General features: G+C 39.8%; 1 protein-coding gene across 6 annotated transcripts in view; it reads left to right on the top strand.

Moving 5' to 3' along the window:
* lpp (LIM domain containing preferred translocation partner in lipoma) overlaps positions 1-19147 on the top strand; it is a 273915-nt gene that overhangs the window by 217144 nt on the left and 37624 nt on the right. The gene's annotated exons all lie outside the window — the stretch shown is intronic.

Below are 19147 nucleotides of genomic sequence, written 5' to 3'. Positions count from 1 at the left end.
ACCCGGCCACTTTGGAGCTGTGCACTGGCCCAGCAGCTATTGGGGTCAGCTTAGCTCTTGTTCAGGGCTCTGCAACCTCCGGCTCTGGGGTCTCATGTGGCTTTTTGACTTTTTTGCAATGGCTCCCTATTGCTTTAAAAAAAACTATTGAAATAGATAGTTATTTTTTTACAGTGGCGAATAATGACAAAAAAAATCATTAATTTTAACCTAAAAATAAATCACGTTGTGCAATGACTCAGCACCTTCCTACTTCACCTCCTGTAACATCTACAGATCATCAACTTTCCTGCACCTGTGGCTAAACTTAAGTTTTAAATCCCTGGTAAGATAACTAAACCAACAAAAACACTATTCTGGTAGAAAATTTTATTTGTGTGGGGACAGATTAATTTAACCGCCAATGTGCTGCTTAAATATGTATGCTTTATGTGTGGCAAGTAATGAGCAATTAGCATGTGTTGACCACATGATCATGCGTTATCTAATTCAAGTCACTTTTTGTGGCCCTTTAAATACATTAAAAATATATATATATATATATATTTTATATAACATTGCGTTAATGTAAATTTAGATGCGTAAGGATTTGAAGATGCAAGATGCTGTTTTATTTCTTGATGTCAATTTATTTTATTTTATTTTAAACTGTTTTTAAGTTTCCATTTACAAGATCAATATAAATCAAGTCAAATTAAGTCAAATATTATTCTATATAATTTTAACTGTATAGAATTTAATTCACTGTATTGTCTTCATTGAGAAGGTATTTTTTACGGCTCCGGGAGGACTTTAATCCAGGTGAGATGAGGCAAAATGGCTCCTTTGAGACTAAAGGTTGCAGACCCCTGCTCTAGTTTTTAGCTCTGAGAGCTGGAGCTCTGGTGGTGGAAACAGAAAGAATTAGAGTTAAAACATGCGCCAGCTCCGAGTTAGCTCCAGCTCCTGGCCGGTGAAAAAGGCCTTTTGGTTGCATTGCTTACAGCCTCAGTTTGAGATTTGTAGGACTGGCCTTTATGTAAGAGCTATCAGCCTTTCATATCCAGCCCTTATGTGTTTCCAGGGCCACAGGCCTTCAGAATCAACGGTGCACCTGTCGCTTAAACAGAATGGAATTTTCTATGCCTGACCTGCTGTAGCACCAGTGTAACACTGGAGCCAGCTAGCAGGCAAAGTACGTGCACATCTTTTGATTAGATATCGTCAGCCTGCGAAATCAGCTTTGGCTTTTTCCGTTGTGTGACATCATAGGGAGGACTTGACTTCGACTGCCTGTTTCTGAAATGCAATAACTTCCCATTGAGCGCTGGGATTGGGCCATGCATGGTAACAGTGGATAGTTCTGGGACACCATTCTTTACCGGTTTTGTAAGGACGGAGAACTGACACATCCCTGCTTCCTCGTGTGATGCATTAAAAACAGAGTCACACAAAGCAGGGTTACATCTCTGAGGAAGACTGCAGTGACAGCACAAACTCGATTGATCACACTTTTTTCCATGTAATGAAGAAGTGTCAGCGTCGATATGGGTCTGATCTGGAACGGTAGTTTGGGTTGACTGGTGTAGGACCTCACTAAAGGCCCAGGTGTGAAATGCACAGCGCGCCACTGAGTTTTCGTCACCACAGAGCAGCCAGCTGAGGGGGCAGAATCAAAAGGCTGCACATTTGCATCCCTTTGCACTAACCCAACCCCACAGCAATGGTTGTTAATAGCTGTTTTAACCTTTTTAATGCAATTCACAGCCACAATTAATATCCTTACCTTCTATTTAGAGTTGAATCGAAGTGCAGAGCAAGCATTTAGAATCAGTTTCACTTTGAGCAGCTGATTCGTATCACATTTATCTGATGAGCTGATGTGTTGTTTGTGACTCAATGCGACGCAACGGTTGGAAAAAACGATGTATAATTTTTGTGGTCAGAACAGGTGAGGAGGATGATAAGAGAGCGACTGAGCAGCTCTGGTGAGTGTTTGAAAAGAGCTTGTTTGATTTACATTGCTGCTGCAAACACACTTCATAAAGCAACATTATTCGGATTCATAATCAGACTAGATTCTTGAGTAGCTGTGTTTTACTTCAACATCATGCAGTTTATTGGCCAAAAACAATAACAACAATGTGTGCATAGCCAAAGACAATCGATATGTTGATCAGCTGTGGGATTCCACACTCCCAAACAAGGAAGCCGCTCGACACTGAAACAAGCTGTTTTCAAAGGCAAAGATTACAGTTTTAAAACCTTTGATACTATTATTTGAAGCATGGAGTGCTTTCTTCATAACTTCAATGGGCATATTTTAAAAAAATAAATGAAAATCTCAAAGGTTTTTGTCCCCTTTTGTTTCTCTCATGCTGATTTATTTTTAGTTTTCTCATGGCGCGTCACATATTCTTTCTTATGAATGAAGGAAATGCTGAAACTATTGATTAGGTACATGAAGGATATGATGACTCTGTAACTGTATTGTCTTCAGTAGAATAATAAACATAAAGACAGTGGTGCATCACTTAGTTATCATACTGTTTAATGATGTTATGGATTAATTCCACTCTGTTCCTCCTTCTTAATTATTCTCCTGCATCCACATTATGTTTTTCACCGTAGAAGTGTTGTGTTGCACTGGAGGCAAATCCCTGGTCCTTGAATAAATCTTTTTTTTTTTTTTTTACCTCGTCTGCATCTGCTATCGTGGGTCAACACCACATGTAGTGCAATCTTTTCACGACAGCTATGCGTATTTTATTATTACAGTATGAATAAATACAATTATTTTATTGCATAATTGTGACCATCACAGCCCTCCCCAAGGAAGGGTAAGAAAAACTTTATTAAAGGGATAATATAACGAGAGGGCAGAGTTACACCTTGATGGGTTAAGGGACAGGGGAGAGGGAGTCAGAGTAGGACAATGAAAGGGGTGGGTAAGGATCAACTATCTACAGTGTCCTGCTTTAATACAGAAGATATTTTTGCAGTGAAACAGAACCATTGGCTTCTTACATAATATGCAGTTTTAAGTATAAATTGTTTAATGCCTTATGGAGCTGATGTGAGAAAAACATGTTTATTTCTTTCATTTCTTATCTGACCTACTGTCCAAAAAAAATTTTCAAAAAGAAGAAGGGGCAGATTTATTCAAATCTCAAATAAAGGGATGCAAAATCACTTGTACTCAAATGCTTTGGATGAACTATTTCCTTACCTACTACAACTCTTTTTACGCCGTTACAACACCGTTATCGTTACTGAACGCTAAATGCGGTGCGTTACATGCATTGATTGAATAAACTGTTATCCGAAAGCATCCCTGGCTTCTTACTCAGCTGTTGTGAGGAGGTGGGTTAAAAACAAGGTGAGCAATTATGATTGGCTAAAGCTGCATCATATTCCATGGAAGCCAATCAGATCCAGTGTTTTTACACATGTGCCAGCAAGAGGAGGCGGGTTAAAAACAAGGTGAGCAATTATGATTGGCTAAGGCGACGTGCCAGCACACGCGACACACACACACACACACACACATGGCAGATTGGATGAATCAGCAGAGATGGCGAGCGTGGAGCAGTCTGATGAAAAGTTGTCATTTTTAAGGTGACGATACAAACACTACTTTAAATTAATTGTGGTCAAAGGCAAGAATGTACGCGTGAAGTGTTCATTATATCCAGGAGAGAAGACTTTGTCGACATCCGTTGTGAGCAACTCAAATTTAATGAAGCACCTCACGACACACGCATCTAAAAAATGTGAATTCTTTGACATATAGCAACTTTTTTTTTTAACAGCAACGCAAATAGTTACTTTCCTTGGTAATGAGTTACTTTTATTATAGAGTAATTCAGTTACTAATGCAGTTACTTTTTTTTAACAAGTAGTGAGTAACTATAACTAATTACTTTTTTAAAGTAACGTTCCCAACACTGTTCACGATACATTACCATATCTGTGTCACTAAAGAAATTTGGAATTTATTGACTGAAGGCAAGGCAAGGCAAATTTATTTGTATAGCGCATTTCATACTCAAGGCAACTCAATGTGCTTTACATGATAAAACATTCAATTGTTTAAAATCAATAAGAACATTTAAAATCATCAGTAAAATCAATTAAAATCATCAACAAACACATTACATCAACAACATGACCAAAAATCTCTCTCTCAATCATATGCAGTAGAGAAAAAAGTGCCTTTAACTTTGATTTAAAAATGTTCACATTAGATGCTGACTTCAGCTCTGCTGCAGTTTGTTCCACTTCTTTGCAGCATAACAACTAAACGCAGCATCACCATGTTTACTGTGAGCTCTGGGCTCCACTATCTGATCTGTGTCCATAGATCTGAGAGACCTGCTGGGTTCATACCTGACTAACATGTCACTGATGTATTGTGGACCAAACCCATTCACAGATTTATACACCAGCAGCAGAACTTTAAAGTCTATTCTGAGGCTGACTGGGAGCCAGTGTAAAGACTTTAAAACTGGAGTAAGGTGCTCTGACCTCTTTGTTCTGGTTAAGACCCGAGCTGCAGTGTTCTGAACCAGCTGTAGATGTTTGATGCTCTTTTGGGGGATTCCTGTCGGAAGACCATTACAATAGTCCAGTCTGCTGGAGATAAAAGCATGGACCAGTTTCTCCTGATCTTTCTGAGTCATTAAACCTTTCACTCTGGAGATGTTCTTTAGGTGGTAGAAGGATGTTTTTGTGATAGATTTGATCTGACTGCTGAATATAAGATCTGAGTCAATCAGAACACCAAGGTTTATTACTTGGTCTTTAGCGTTTAAAGATCGAGACTCAAGATACTTGCTGATAGCATTCCTCTTTTCCTTGTTACCAAAGACAATCACCTCCATCTTGTCATGGTTTAGTTGAAGGAAGTTTTCACTCATCCAGCAGTTTACTTTTTCTAAACAGTCACACAACACCTCAATGGGATCATAGTCATCTGGGTTCAGTGATACATATAGTTGTGTGTCATCTGCGTAGCTCTGATAATCAACCTTACAGTTCTGTAAAATTTGTCCTAAAGGAAGCATGTAAAGGCTAAACAGAAGAGGTCCAAGAACAGAGCCCTGAGGTACTCCACAGGACATTGTTAATCTGTCAGATTCAAAGTTTCCAATGCTTACAAAATAACTTCGCTCCTCCAAGTATGACTTAAACCATTGCATTACTTTTCCATTTAGTCCAACCCATGTTTGCAATCTGTGCAACAAAATTATATGATCTACAGTGTCAAATGCAGCACTTAGATCCAACAGAATGAGAACAAATACTTTTCCTGAATCAGTGTTCAACCTTATGTCATTGATCAGTCTTTGATCAGAGCAGTTTCAGTGCTGTGATGAGAACGAAAACCTGACTGAAATTTATCAAATATTTTGTTGAATGTTAAGAATTGACTCAGTTGGTTGAAGACCACCTTCTCAATGATCTTGGCCATGAATGGAAGGTTGCTGATTGGTCTATCGTTAGCCAGTATAGAGGCATCCAGTGTTCTCTTTTTTAACAGAGGTTTCACAGCAGCTACTTTCAGGGATTTTGGTATGGTGCCTGATTGGAATGAGCAGTAAATTATCTGACACAAATCAGTGACAATTGACTTTACAACAGTTTTAAAGAAGTTTGAGGGTATTGTGTCAAGGCAACACATTGATGGATTCAGCTGCTGAACAGTCTCCTCTATTGTTTTTGGGTTCACTGTAATAAACTCTAACATTGTAGTTGACTCATCCCTCAGTGGTTGAAGCTGTTCAAGCTTTTTGTGATTTTGCTGGTTTGTTCTGATGTTTGACCTTAATGATTGTATTTTTTCATTGAAATATACAGCAAATTCATTGCATTTTCCAGCTGACAGTAATTGAACTGAATCCATTTCACAGAAATTACAAAACTACTGGATTGGCGTAGGACAATCTATATATTTGGGATGATGCATTGCAGCAAAAAATTTACGTTAATATATTTTTGGCATGGAGGTTGTTTTAGCCATCTGCTAGGGGGCGCTGTGGTGGTCACTCACAAAAAAAAGGGAGGCACCGCTGTTTAACACAGGGTTTGGATAGACGTGTGCCTCTATGCTCTGCTTGTAATGAAAAGAGGAGAAAATGTAACAATGTTACAAAATACACAGTAGCTCTGCTGTCATTTAAAAAAAAAAATTATCCTGTTGTAATATGCAACCTGGATGCTGCACTTTTATCACTGAGGGAGGGCTTACACACGGTTGCTTCATGCCAAGAGAGCACACAGAATTATAACAACAGAAAAACTACACTTACCACAATGTAAACAGACCTGTTATGCATCGAACTCCCACATTGCACTATTTTTTTAAAGGGCATGCCGAATTAACATTAATGCGTCATATTTTGACAAAAATGATGGTTCATGCCTCACGGTATAAAATCTTTGTAAATGTCCTTTTAATCTGTTTATGTTTTTTTAAATAAAAAGGTGCAATCATTTTGCTTATTGGTAATACATCAGACAATTTTTTTGTTATTTATTTTTCCACTACAGGTACCCTTTAAAGAAGCAGGCTTGTTTCAAATCCAGTGTGGAATATTGAGCAGGTTCCATAACCCTAACTGCTCATGTTGTACGTTACTTTGGATAAAAGCGTCTGCTAAATGAAATTGTAATCTTGTAATGCAATATTGTTACATATAATATAGCAACAAGACAAAAAATAGGACTTTAAATCACAATAAAAACACATTACATAATAGTGCACAAAGTAGTTACAGTAAATGTCTATCAGAAAATAAATCACAATAGAATTATAGTACACAAAAAGACAGATTTAATAAAGTTTTGCGGCTGTAAAAACGTGTGCAAACGTCACTATATGCGCTGATAAACAGTGCAAATCTGAGGCAGTCACGATTGCGTCTGTAAAGCATAGTGCGCACAGGCCATTTAGCGTGTTTGCTTCTAATGAAGGATTAGCTGTGGGGCGCCATGAATTGTGAAGAGAAAATCTAAATACATGAACTCAGTATACGCAATCACATTGAGTCACATTTTTGCGGTGCCCATTTTTGCTCATAAATTTAGTTTGTCCCGAAGGTAGGTCATAAATCTCACAGAATTACACACAGAGATGCAGCTGCAGTGAATATTGGCAGAAGACTCAGCGGAAGTGAAAAACAAAAAAAAGAAAACGGATATTTAATGTTCCAGTTAACATTTTTGGTACAAAAAATATTTTATGAAAATAAATGAAGTCAAACTATAGTCTTTATTTACAGCCAGACTTATTTACAACAGAGCTGAGCAGCTGAACTGGCCCGATGTGGCCGATGTGCACAACTTTCTTCCTTAGGAGGATAAGAGGAGGACTATGCACGTAACGTGTGGAGGATATCTGTTGGGAAGAGCAGATCACCTCCAGGCACAGCGCTCTTCTCTTCTTCTATGCGCTCCGTGTCAAGAAGCAAAACTCACACATGCAGCTCCTGCGTTCCGCCCTGCTCTCCATGTTTCAAGTGAGGTTCTGTGGTTTTGACACATTTCAACCATTCCTGTCATTATGGCAAGTGTCAGCGCTGACCAGCTGTGTAATTCATGCAGCGATGGAGCGAGGTTCCGGCCTGAGCACGTAGAACAGTGTGCTACCTGGGACAGCTCAGTCCTCCTGGGTGATTGGACGGTTTCCGTCCTTTGCCAAAGTGTTTGTTTTTCATGGGTAGATATGAGCAATAACTAAAATGTAATTGTATAGTTTTTATATTGTGTTTTGTATTCCTGTACACATTGTATTACTTGTGTGACCTGCCTCAGGACAACAGATGTAAATTAGCAGTTTCACTATAATCTGGCACATTTACAATTTATGTACAACTTGTAAATGATTGTTCATTAATGTGTGTTGTCCCGATCAAATAAATAAGCAAAAAATAAATAAAAAAAATGTGATGGGAACTGATGGAATAGAACACATTAAATTAGGAAAATAATATAACATTACATCTTAGGTCCAACAGCGCTTTCATTTACAGTATATGTATTTTGTTGGCTACATTATTATAGTATATGCAGTAGACAGGGATTTTACTATCACCATTTCATCCACACAACCCTCCTCTATGTTGAAAGTGCAAAATGTAATTTAATATTAGTAAATTCCCTAAAGCAGGTAAACAAAACAGAGCCACCAATGTAGTTAAGCACACAGGTAGCACTCTCTATTTGAGATCTTTGTAAATCTGCCCAAAAGGAATTTAAATCCAATCAAAAAATCATTAATCAAAGTAAAACACATTACAATATAGTGCACAAAGAAGTTAAAGGTCAATGTTCACAGCACTGGTATGTTTTAGCCACTGTTTGAGGTGAGTTTTGGAAGTTGTAAGTGTGGGACCATCCTTTTTGGAGAGTGCAAGACTGTTACAAATGTTACTGGCCTTCACAGATGGAGCATTCTGTCTAAAGGCTGTTTTTCTGTGTGGAACTGGTGCAAGTCCATGTATCACCTTGAAAATCATTTATAAGCTCAATAGATTACACTTTTTTTTTTTTTTTTTAAATGTATCATTTTAAAAAGTATCCTTTTTATTCAAATTGTGCTTGTACACAGCTCAATTTGTTAACATAATTTATTCATTTGCCAAAGACATCCATTTGTACATCTTTCTCACGCTAAAACGTATCACCTGACCGGCCCATCAGGTGATCAGGCAAGGATCTTTAACTCTGTTGCCTCCTTTTTTATCCACTGAATCGCATCAATTTTTTTTTTTTTTTATATAAGTTAATTTAGAAAGGAGAATGTCATGATTTATAGTCTCAAACGCATTTCTCACTTCTAAAAATACTACACCAACACCAGCCTTTGCGTACAACATGCATTTAATACTTTGTATAAACAGATAAAATGAAATTGCATTGGCTGCAAAAGGGTCTTGGGTTTATTTAGATTTATTTATTTACATTTATAAGTAAACCTAACCCTATAAGTGATAAGTTTGCATCAATTTATATTCCTATGATCCAACTTCATTGATCTGTGCTCAGCAAGTTGGCCTTCCGGATGACACATGTCGATCTTACATTGTTTTAAAAGGTAATCAATTGATTGCATCGATACAAGATAATAACACATTGGATTTAAGCATGGCAGACGTTAAATTACTTTTAATGATGTCTGTGACATTATTGCCACGTGTCAGCAGAAAAAAAATAAATGGGCCAAATTTTAGTTGCACGATACCCACGATTCCCCGCGGTGCCAAATTGTAACGGTTCCTACTATACTAGAAATCGTTCTACCGTGGGTTACGATACTACTGACGCCAGTTTCCGCTACATAGTGGTTGCCTCTACTCTCACTGCACAATCTAAGCTCACTGCACGCTACTCACTTGACAACAAACCGACATGGCAACTGAACTCTGCAGCTGCTGAATGATTGGCTGTTTGCCTTTTACAAAGATATGATAAGCCTCGGCCATTATCCCTAGTGTAACAAACCGTTGAAGCATCTGTCTGTCGAGGTAAAATCTCCAAAGCTTATGAGTGTGATTAAAAGCTAATGCGGGGTCAGAGCATGATGACTATGAGTGATATGGTGGAAAAGATGAAGCTCAAGTACACTGCATCTAGAGCTGCATCTTGTATGACCATTCATGTTTTGACAGAAAATCTTAAGTGGCACATGATATTCAATTTGTCATTCCATGGCATACAACATAGAGATATTACTGCCAAGATTGAAGGAAAAACAATTTAATTCCTTTTTTGTGAAATAGGATTCCTTACACACAAATACAAGGATTTCTCACATTTAAATTTGTTTTCTATTTTTCCACCCTCAGCCCTAGCGACTGCCTGAGTGCCAACCACTTCCCTGCTTTCTCTTCTTGAGCCTTTAATCCCCTTTGCCCTGGAATTAGTTCCCATGCCCATTAGATATATCATTCAATACATTCAGTAGAACTCAGAAGCTGATTTATATCAGTACATAATTGCACAGCACACCACTTTAGAATGTGTAGGTGTATTCTAGCTACAGGGACATGTATTTAAAGGGTATTAAAGGATATTCAGCTCCATGTTAGTGCACACTGATGTGAAGTCCTTAATTGGTTCACATTAGACGTAGGTCAGATAAACTTGCCAGCTTAAAGCAGAATGTAGTCATTTTTAGAGGGGGGTTGCTTAACTATTCGGTTGGTGCTGGCTTTAACCCTGTACGTGCTGCTATAAACTTGCATGCCTTCAGTAAGGTTGGTAGAGTGAAGATGAGGCAAGTTGAGAAATGGGTCATATGTGAACTGAGGTTAGCTGGAGCTAGTTAGGAATATTGTGTGCATCTCTGGCTGACAGCGGCTGGCTTTTCCTGGATGAGTGGAAAGTGTGGAGACATTATTGCATGGTTAAACAAGGCGACAGCTGAATTAACCAGGAGACAAAGAACAGAGGACAAGGGCAGGGCCCCCTGTAACTAAGGTGGCTGCAGGGACTCATTAATAAAAAAAAGTTCCAGCACGGACACAAGCTTCTTTTCAAATCCACAGAGCTTCCGTCCTCCCCTGCTAAATTAATGCCCATCAGGCCACTACTCCAAAAGCACTGGAATCAGGAAAAAAATCTCAAGCATGGTGTGTCTTCCTGCTGTACATCCAATGCTGTGGGAAAGTCACTCCCCGAGCTTGAGACATTTTGTAATTACAAAGATTTTAATGGTAAGGCCTTGCCTGTTTTTAATGGGGGTTCAGGCAGGAGAAAGAGGGCTTCCAGTTGTCAAAACCCTAAGACGAGTAATTAGCAGGATTAATCAAAGTGGGGCTGCGATCTACTGGACTGGATTATTGTCTTCCTTTAGAAAAGTTTTATTGGTGTCAAGACTGTTTTTGATGAGCTTCTAATAAGAAAAACTACTATCATGAGTGCTTATTGGTCCAGAGGGTTTTAATTGAATTGAATTACAGTTACACTCCAGCCCTGTGATGTCACAAGGAAAGTTTTTATTTCAACTTTGTAGTGCTGATCACAGCTTTCTGAGATACATTTGGTAGCACTATAGATGAACCACTCCTCACTTCCATGCAATTACAGTGGACATGGATTTGAACACGTAATGGAATTAAATGCAAAGTGCACATATAAGATGATGAAAAAAAACTGAAATTAAAGCCCTGTAGAAAAGGGGCTTGTCTTTGTGATTAAAACAAAAATTCCCTTTCACCGCTCTTGTATGATTGAAGTTTTTTGAAAAGCTACTGATAACTCCTGAAATAGATTTCCAGATTAGTTTTGAGTAATCTGAAAGAGCCTTTTCTCCAAATGTCATCATCCGTCATTTTTAATCCACTTAGGTCGTGTGTAGGTGTTCTGTGTGAAATCTAATGAGACACAGCCTCTTAGCTTTAATACAGATGCCGTGGCATTTGTGCATCAGTGGAATTTACAATATTTTGTCTTCACTACATTTCTGTCAAGCAAAAACCAGGACATAAATTTGAATAATTAAAAGAAAGAGATGGTTTCCATTATTTACGATTAGTGATGGTGATACATGTGCTGCGACGTTTGTCCCTCCTGCTGCAGAGTAAGATTTGTTTATTTATCCTTGAGCAGCAAAATGACAAGTTGAGCATATGATCAGAGACCTGCAGCAGTCCACTAGATGGAATTGAAAAGGATGTGAAACTTTAATATCCAATCAATATTTATAGTGAGTGGTTGAGGTTTCTTAGCTGTGGCATAAAAGTCAGCTGGTGAAGAGACCAGGATCAGAAATGAGCAGATAACAGCAAACTATACTCCACACAGCACACTAAGCTGTCGGGAAAAGCATTCCCTGTTTCAAACCATCGTTTTATGATGAGAGCCAGAGCATGAAAGGAGAGGGTTTTCCACTTTGCTTTTCATGATGTCAGCTGGAGCAGCCCTCATAATTCATGAGATACCTCACATGCAACGTTCATGAGGAATCTTGGAAGAGATACAAATGGCAGTGTAACCATACAGGCCAGAGGAGTCAGATTGGATCAGCTTGGGTAACTGGGTCAGAAAAATGTTTTGATTCTTACTTTATACTTTGTTGAGAATCCTCTAATTCTTCCCAAACCCAGGCGAGTATCGTATCTATATACGTGTTGTTAGGATTGTAGTTTAGACAGCTTGGTGTATTGGTTAAGATACTCCGGTGGAAGTAATTTGCATTTTACAGAGGTCGCCCTCAGCTACCTCTCAGGAGTTTGCTTTTAGATGTGCCTCTACATGTCATAACAAGTGGGATGTGTGTCAGAAAGAAAAACCTTCCTGCTGCCTCAAAAAGACGCCACAGCCTGCTACCCCATCTCGCTCCACCTCCACAAACTCCAAATGCCTTTGGCCAACCAGCTCCCCCAAAAAGCAGCTTTCTTTTAGTCAGTTAAGGTGTGATTTTATTGTTCTCTTCATTTTTAATGCTCAATCAGCATCTGAACAAGAGGGCAACAACTTCTGTAAAAAAGAAAAGTAATCTCAACATTATTCTTTACATTTAAAAAAAAAAAATCACAAAAGTGTAAAAAAACAAATGAATTGTAGAAAGTCAATCTTCTTGGAGATTTGTGTGTACCCTAAATATTAAAAATGTGGGTAACATTTGACTTGAAGTTTTATAAATAAGGCTGAAATCATGCTGTCATTAGCATGAATAAGGTGTCATAAAGGCTGTCAATAAGTGTTAGGTGGAGGAATCTCGGGGGGTTAGGGTAGGGTTAGGGTCAGTGACGTGCCGTGACCACTATGGGTAGGCACGTTGCAAATTGAGACCACCAATGACAATTTCATATGTTTCCGCTGGCAAATGTTAATTTAATTCAAATCAATTTTATTTGTATGAAGCAATTTCCAACAAAGTAATCTCAATGCACTTATCAAATATGAAATTCATAATAAGAAAGAAAAAACCCAACAAGATCCACATGAACAAGCATTTAACCATCTAACAAAATCAACATCATAAACACCATTAAAGAAACATAAACAATTATTTAATATAGCCTCCATACTCTCCCAACAAGATATTTCTCTTGACACGGCAGCACATCCGTTGTTTGTGTTGGAAACACAGAAACACAGAGAAAATGACAACTTAGAACAGCCTCAGTGAGGAGCATCCACAAAGTCAATCCTTCCTTTTGTACCATTCACTGTAGAAAATATGAAACATTTTCTGACCTTACCTTTGCTGAAGCTCTGGTAACTCAGATGTTGGTCTCCATCTTTTAAAAGCTGTCATTTTTCCTCAAAAAAAGTTTCTGTATCATCTCTGGCGCTGTCATCCTGCCTGTAGTGTTATCCCGCCCACTAGCTAGAGAACGTAGCAGCAGCGGTCACGTAGCATCTATTCACTAATGTACTGTGATCTTATGTATAGCATTTAGCATAGCGCCGTTACGTCCAAAGGCAGCTCTCTATGCTGCCTTTGGACGTAAATGGTTGTCATATTGGGGACCTGACTGCGCATGAGCAAACATGTAAAAACACGTAATGAGAATAGAGGCAGAGGAGCAACGTGCCTTCGGGAGGGGGCGTGGCCTCCCTCTGCCTTACAGCGGAGTGAAAAAAAAAAAAAGACTGTGCAGCTGTTCCAGGAAATAGCGCTTTTTAGTAATTTGGCCTATGATACGCACAAAATGCGGACACTTTCAAACTTATAGATACTGTAGGCTATTGCAAATAGAAAAATAATTTATAATTATATTATAATTAAAACAAATAATCAAAATATCAATTCACCCTTGGGTAGGCACTGCCTACCTTGCCTACCCTGACGGCACGTCACTGTTTAGGGTTATGGTTAGGGGTTAGATAGGGATAGGGTTGGGGATAGGATAACAAAGGGTCAGGTAGGGATTGAAATTTTACAGACATGGGCTACAGGAACCCGTTCTCCATCCCTATAAGAGTAAATTTAAATAAGATAATAAAATAACAAAGTAAAAAATACATCTATGAAACAGGTCCAGGACTCAATAAAAGGGGTAGAGGTCTGCCGCTTCCTGTGAGATTAAAAAACAGATTATCGCCCCACCCAATTTAAAATTTTCATAAGAATGAATATTTAAGATCTACACACCACCCTGAGGCCCACAGCGGTGACACCTTCACAGTGGAGGCGTGCGCTGTGAACTGTCAATCCGCGGAAGGTGGCTGGACCTAATGGCAACGCAGGACGGGTACTGAAGGACTTTGTGGACCAGCTGGCTGGAGTCTTCACAGACTGGAGGACAAACTGATGGACCTGGGTCTCCCATATTCTACCTGTAAGTGGATTAGGAGTTTCCTGTCTGGACACAGTCAGAGGGTGAGAATGGACCCCCACACATCCACGGCCCTTAACCTTTTCTCAGGGCTATGTGCTGAGCTCCCTCTTCTTCTCTCTCTCCACCGACGACTGCACCCCCACCCATCACAGTAACACCATCGTCAAATTTGCAGACCACACCACAGTGTCATCTCTGGGTTGGATGATAGTGCCTATAGGGATGAGGTGAAGATACTGATTGTGTGGTGTGGGGACAACAATCTGCTGCTCAACACCTCCAAAACCAAGGTGCTCCTTATTAATTTTAGTATGAAAAAGAGGACGTTATGCCACTGACTGTCAGCAGGGACTGTGTAGAACGGTTGGCAGATTTCTGTTTCCTTGGAGTTCACATCAAGGAGGACCTGACCTGGAGTGTGAACACTTCGGAGCTGCTGAATAAGGCCCAGCAGAGACTGCACTTCCTGAGAGTACTTGGGAAAAACAACATTTCTCAAAGACTGCGGTGTCCTTCTACCGGTGCTTCATCAGGAGCATTGTCATGTAATGTACCTATGAGTGGCAGCAGCTCAGGGGAAAGTGCTTCAGAGGTTCATTAAAACAGCCCAGATCATCATCTGCTGCCCTCTCAAATCTCTGGAGGATCTGCACAGTTCCTACTGCACAGAACATTCTCAAAAACACCTCTCACCCTGGACAGTCTTTGTTTGAGTTGTTGTCATCAGGCAGACATTACCGGTCCGACAAGAGGAAACACATATAAAAACAGCTTTTATCCCACAGCAGTTACCACACACAACTTAAGTAAACACACCTAAGGTGCAATGTGTCTGAGGGGAATAGTGCAATAATGAAAGTACATGTGTGTGTGTGTGAGTGTACGTATGGGGGCTGGATCCATTCTAAACTCATGCGCACCAGTCGCGTAAACGAATGCGAGTGTGCTTGCATACGTGTTCGCAACGATCTGACTCAGAGCGTAACACTACAGTCACTACCAATCTATGGACGGGTGTTGTGACACCTAAATGGTGGTCCATTATATACTCAACACTCACACACACACACTTGCATACTTGGAAGCGATCCACCCCCATTGTGTGTGTGTGTGTGTGTGCGTGTGTGTGTGTGTGTGTGTGTGTGTGTGTGTGTGTGTGTGTGTGTGTGTGTGTGTGTGTGTGTGTGTGTGTGTGATGGATTTTAACTGACTGTTCAACTGTGTTGGCACTGGCTGATACTTTTAAATCTTCTTGTACCTGTTGCAATGAAAAGAAAGATATATTCTGTTCTATTCTGAAAGTTTTCTGTATTATACATTTCACTTTTTGTCTGACTAAATCAGCTCCTGCTGATATGAGTCAAATAAATTATAAACGTAATCTAAAGTTTATTTGATTAACTCTGACAGTTGTGTCAGAACTGGAATGTGACACAGCTGGAGCCTTTGGAATCCTGGGGTTTACTGTTTGATGTCATACAGTGTTTGAAAACTAAAATGCACCACAGGTGAAACTGGTGGGGGAAAAACAAACATAAATAATAACTGATAAAATGCTTCTTAAATATTGAACCATGATAGACACATGGACTCGTTTGTTTGTCTATCAAAAGGCTTAAACTCTTAAAAACTCATGATTTTGTAATCTGGGGGAATATTCAATGAAGATACTGTATACCCAACAGTAAGTAGATTGTGTGTATAATCAGTGACCAGTGAGTCAGTGATTTGTATAATTTGTTCACCTTATTCCTTAAGACACTCACCTAGATACACTAAATGAACAAAGGTATTTGGCCACACCAGTTTTTTAAGGTTTTGGTTATCTCCAGCAAAGGGAAATCTGAATGCAGCACACAAAAATATTATGAACAAAGCTTGAGTGTGCGTCAGTTCGCTAATAAAGACATGGTTTGATGAGTTTGGACTGGGCCAGACAGAGCCCTGACCTCAACTCACCCAGCACCTTTTGGATCAACTGGAATGAAGAATGCAGGCCAGTCCTTCTGTTCCAAGATTAGTGCCTCACTTTATAAATGCTCTACAAAATGAATGGGTATAAATTCCCACAGAAACACACCCTGATCAACTCAAAAGCCTTTAAGCTGTAATAGCCTGTTTCCTTGTCCACTGCACAAAGCTTTCCTCTAACCACAGAAGTATTAGCCTTTACTTGGTGTATGTTGTCTGTAGCAGCAATCATGGTGAGACATGAGAATATAATGCTGGAAGGAGGTCACAGTCACCCCAGAGGGGGACGAGGCCAGCTTACGAGGCAGTCTTGTGACACAGCAATTTGTCTAAAGCCTTGTGCATCACCGCACCACCTACAGTGGATTTCGATGTTAGGCTGCAAAAGGCTCAATTATACCACAATAACTACGGATGATCCATCCGAGCTGGCTTTTACCAGAACCGAAAGACCTGCTGCATGTTTGTCAATGTAAGGTTTCAGATTTCACTTCTAATATCCTTTTTTCATGTAAATAATGCTTTGAATTTGTATTCATACATTATGCAGATGCAGAGAAACCTGCAAATTCATCCAAATATTACATTTTTGCATTTTTTTTAAACTGAATTTATTTGTTATGAATGAGATCTGAGTAGTGTTTTTCTGCTATGTCATCATCTCACTTGCAGTTGTTCACATGGGGTTTTCAATAGTTAATCCTATTTGTAACCATTCTGACCAGAGGTAAAGGAACAACAGCCCTTTATTCTTTTTTTACCCTTCTGCTCCCATTACCTTCTGCTTTCTAGTTTCTTAACTAATGCACTTTGCCAGCAATTTGGCTGCTCCTACAGAAAAGAACATGCTTGTTGGTAGTGGTTCACATGAGGTGACTAACACCCCCCCCCCCCACACACACACACACACACACAACATGCCTCCACCCCAACAACCTTGCCAGACCCCACCCCCATTGACACACAACCCACCCCACACACACACACACTTCCTACCCCGCAAGGCTTGGCACACACTGCCCTGCCTCGTTGAGACAGCTCCACTGAGGCTTGCAAGATCAGCTGCCGTGCTGGCCCAGCTGAGGCTCCCGGGCACTCACGTTGCTAGATTTCATTTGTGAGTGAGCGTTTGACCCCAGGAGTGAGTAGACATCGTCGGCGCTCATGCACGCAAATGCAGACACAGCTCAGTCAGAGATAAACAGACGTGTAAACATACAATGCAACGCAATCGTCTGATCCACAGAGTCCCCACTGCTCTTACCTGTCTCTTTGTTTGGCACCATACCGACCTCATTTTTCTCTCCTTCTCCCAATTTGTTGGACCCCAGTTTATTCTCAGTGGCACCCCTTTATGCCGCTCCTGCCATCCTGTTTCTAAAACATGTAACCTACACCCAATCCCCACTACTTCCCCTCCCGTGCCCTGGGCCCTGACAGGTCATGCTGTAATGCTCAGTGGCATTGGCTTGCCTATTCTCCATCCTCCACCCTAGCCGCAGCAGCTCTGCAGATTGCTTTTTGCTGACATTGGGAATGAGATTAAATGCAGGGGTTAGGAGAAAGGCATTTAGAGATTGAAATGCAGTAATGACAGCTATTTTTTTTTTTGTTGTTTTAAGGGAACTGAGAGGCCGCACAACATTGTCAGGCTGATCTAAATCAACAAAGCAGATTAACCTACAGGCGGGGAAAGAGATGAAACGATGTGCAAATTGTGGCCGCTGGCACTTCAGTTAGCTGGCAGTTCTACTCTGAATGTGTTCAACAGACTGAATTTCTGCTGTTAACCACTCACTAACCTTTTATGTATGTTTTTAATTACATGTGAAGAACTTCTTGCAACTTTGGGCTTTTATTTAGCCCACATTTTAAGTTATCACACTTATGTTTGGTTTATGGTAAAAGTACAGTAAGCATCAAATACAAAATATAATTTTCAGCAAAGGATGGCCATAATCAGATACTGTACTATACAGTCTGTCCTCAGTCCAGTTTAGAGGCTTAAGCAGTTAGCTGTTTTGATAAATACATTTAACATTCCATCAACACGAAGGACAAGATCCTCTGAACTTGTCTTCAAATTTTGGCGTTACAAAAGCATACTTTTTGGTCATGATACAAATATACACAAGCTCAAAAAAAGCTCAAAACCCACACTTATCTCTCACATCCATACAAACAACCACAGATGCTCACACATTCTAAAGGTCACTTCCAGAACACATCAATAACAATATACATGTATGTGTCATTCTAATGAATTTCATAAAGAAAATATTCCAAAACAAAACATAATAAAAGAAATGAGAGCAGTACAATTCAACTGCCACAACAGCATACTTATGTTCAGAGTACATTCAAGTGTTGCAAATAGGGACCCCAGGTTTCAGTGACATGCCGTGAGCACTAGGGTTGGGTAGGCAGGAGGTTGCAAATCGAGACCAACAATGTCGACACCAATGACAATTTCATAAGTTTTGGCTGGCAAGTGTTAATCTAACAAAATCGACATCGTAAAACACCATTAAAGAAACATAAACAATTATTCAATATAGTGTAGCCTCCATACTCTCCCAACTAGATATATCTCATCCGTTGTTTGTGTTGGAAACACAGAAACACAGATAAAACTACAGCAATGACAACTCGGAACAGCCTCAGTGAGGAACATCCGCAAACCCAATCCTTCCTTTTGTACCATTCACTGTGGAAAATACAAACAATTTTCTGACGTTTCCTTTGCTGAAGGTCTGGTAGCTCAGATGTTGGTCTCCCATCTTTTAAAAGCTGTCGTTTTTCCTCAAAAAAAGTTTCTTTATCGTCTCTAGCGCTGTCATCCTGACTGTAGTGTTATCCCGCTTTTAGCTAGAGAACGTGGCAGCTGCCATGCTGTATCATTT

Source organism: Gouania willdenowi, chromosome 4 (assembly GCF_900634775.1).
Source record: "Gouania willdenowi chromosome 4, fGouWil2.1, whole genome shotgun sequence".
NCBI classification, from domain to species: domain Eukaryota; kingdom Metazoa; phylum Chordata; class Actinopteri; order Blenniiformes; family Gobiesocidae; genus Gouania; species Gouania willdenowi.
The sequence above is the reverse complement of the archived record's forward strand: the minus strand, read 5'-3'. Positions and strand labels throughout refer to the sequence as shown.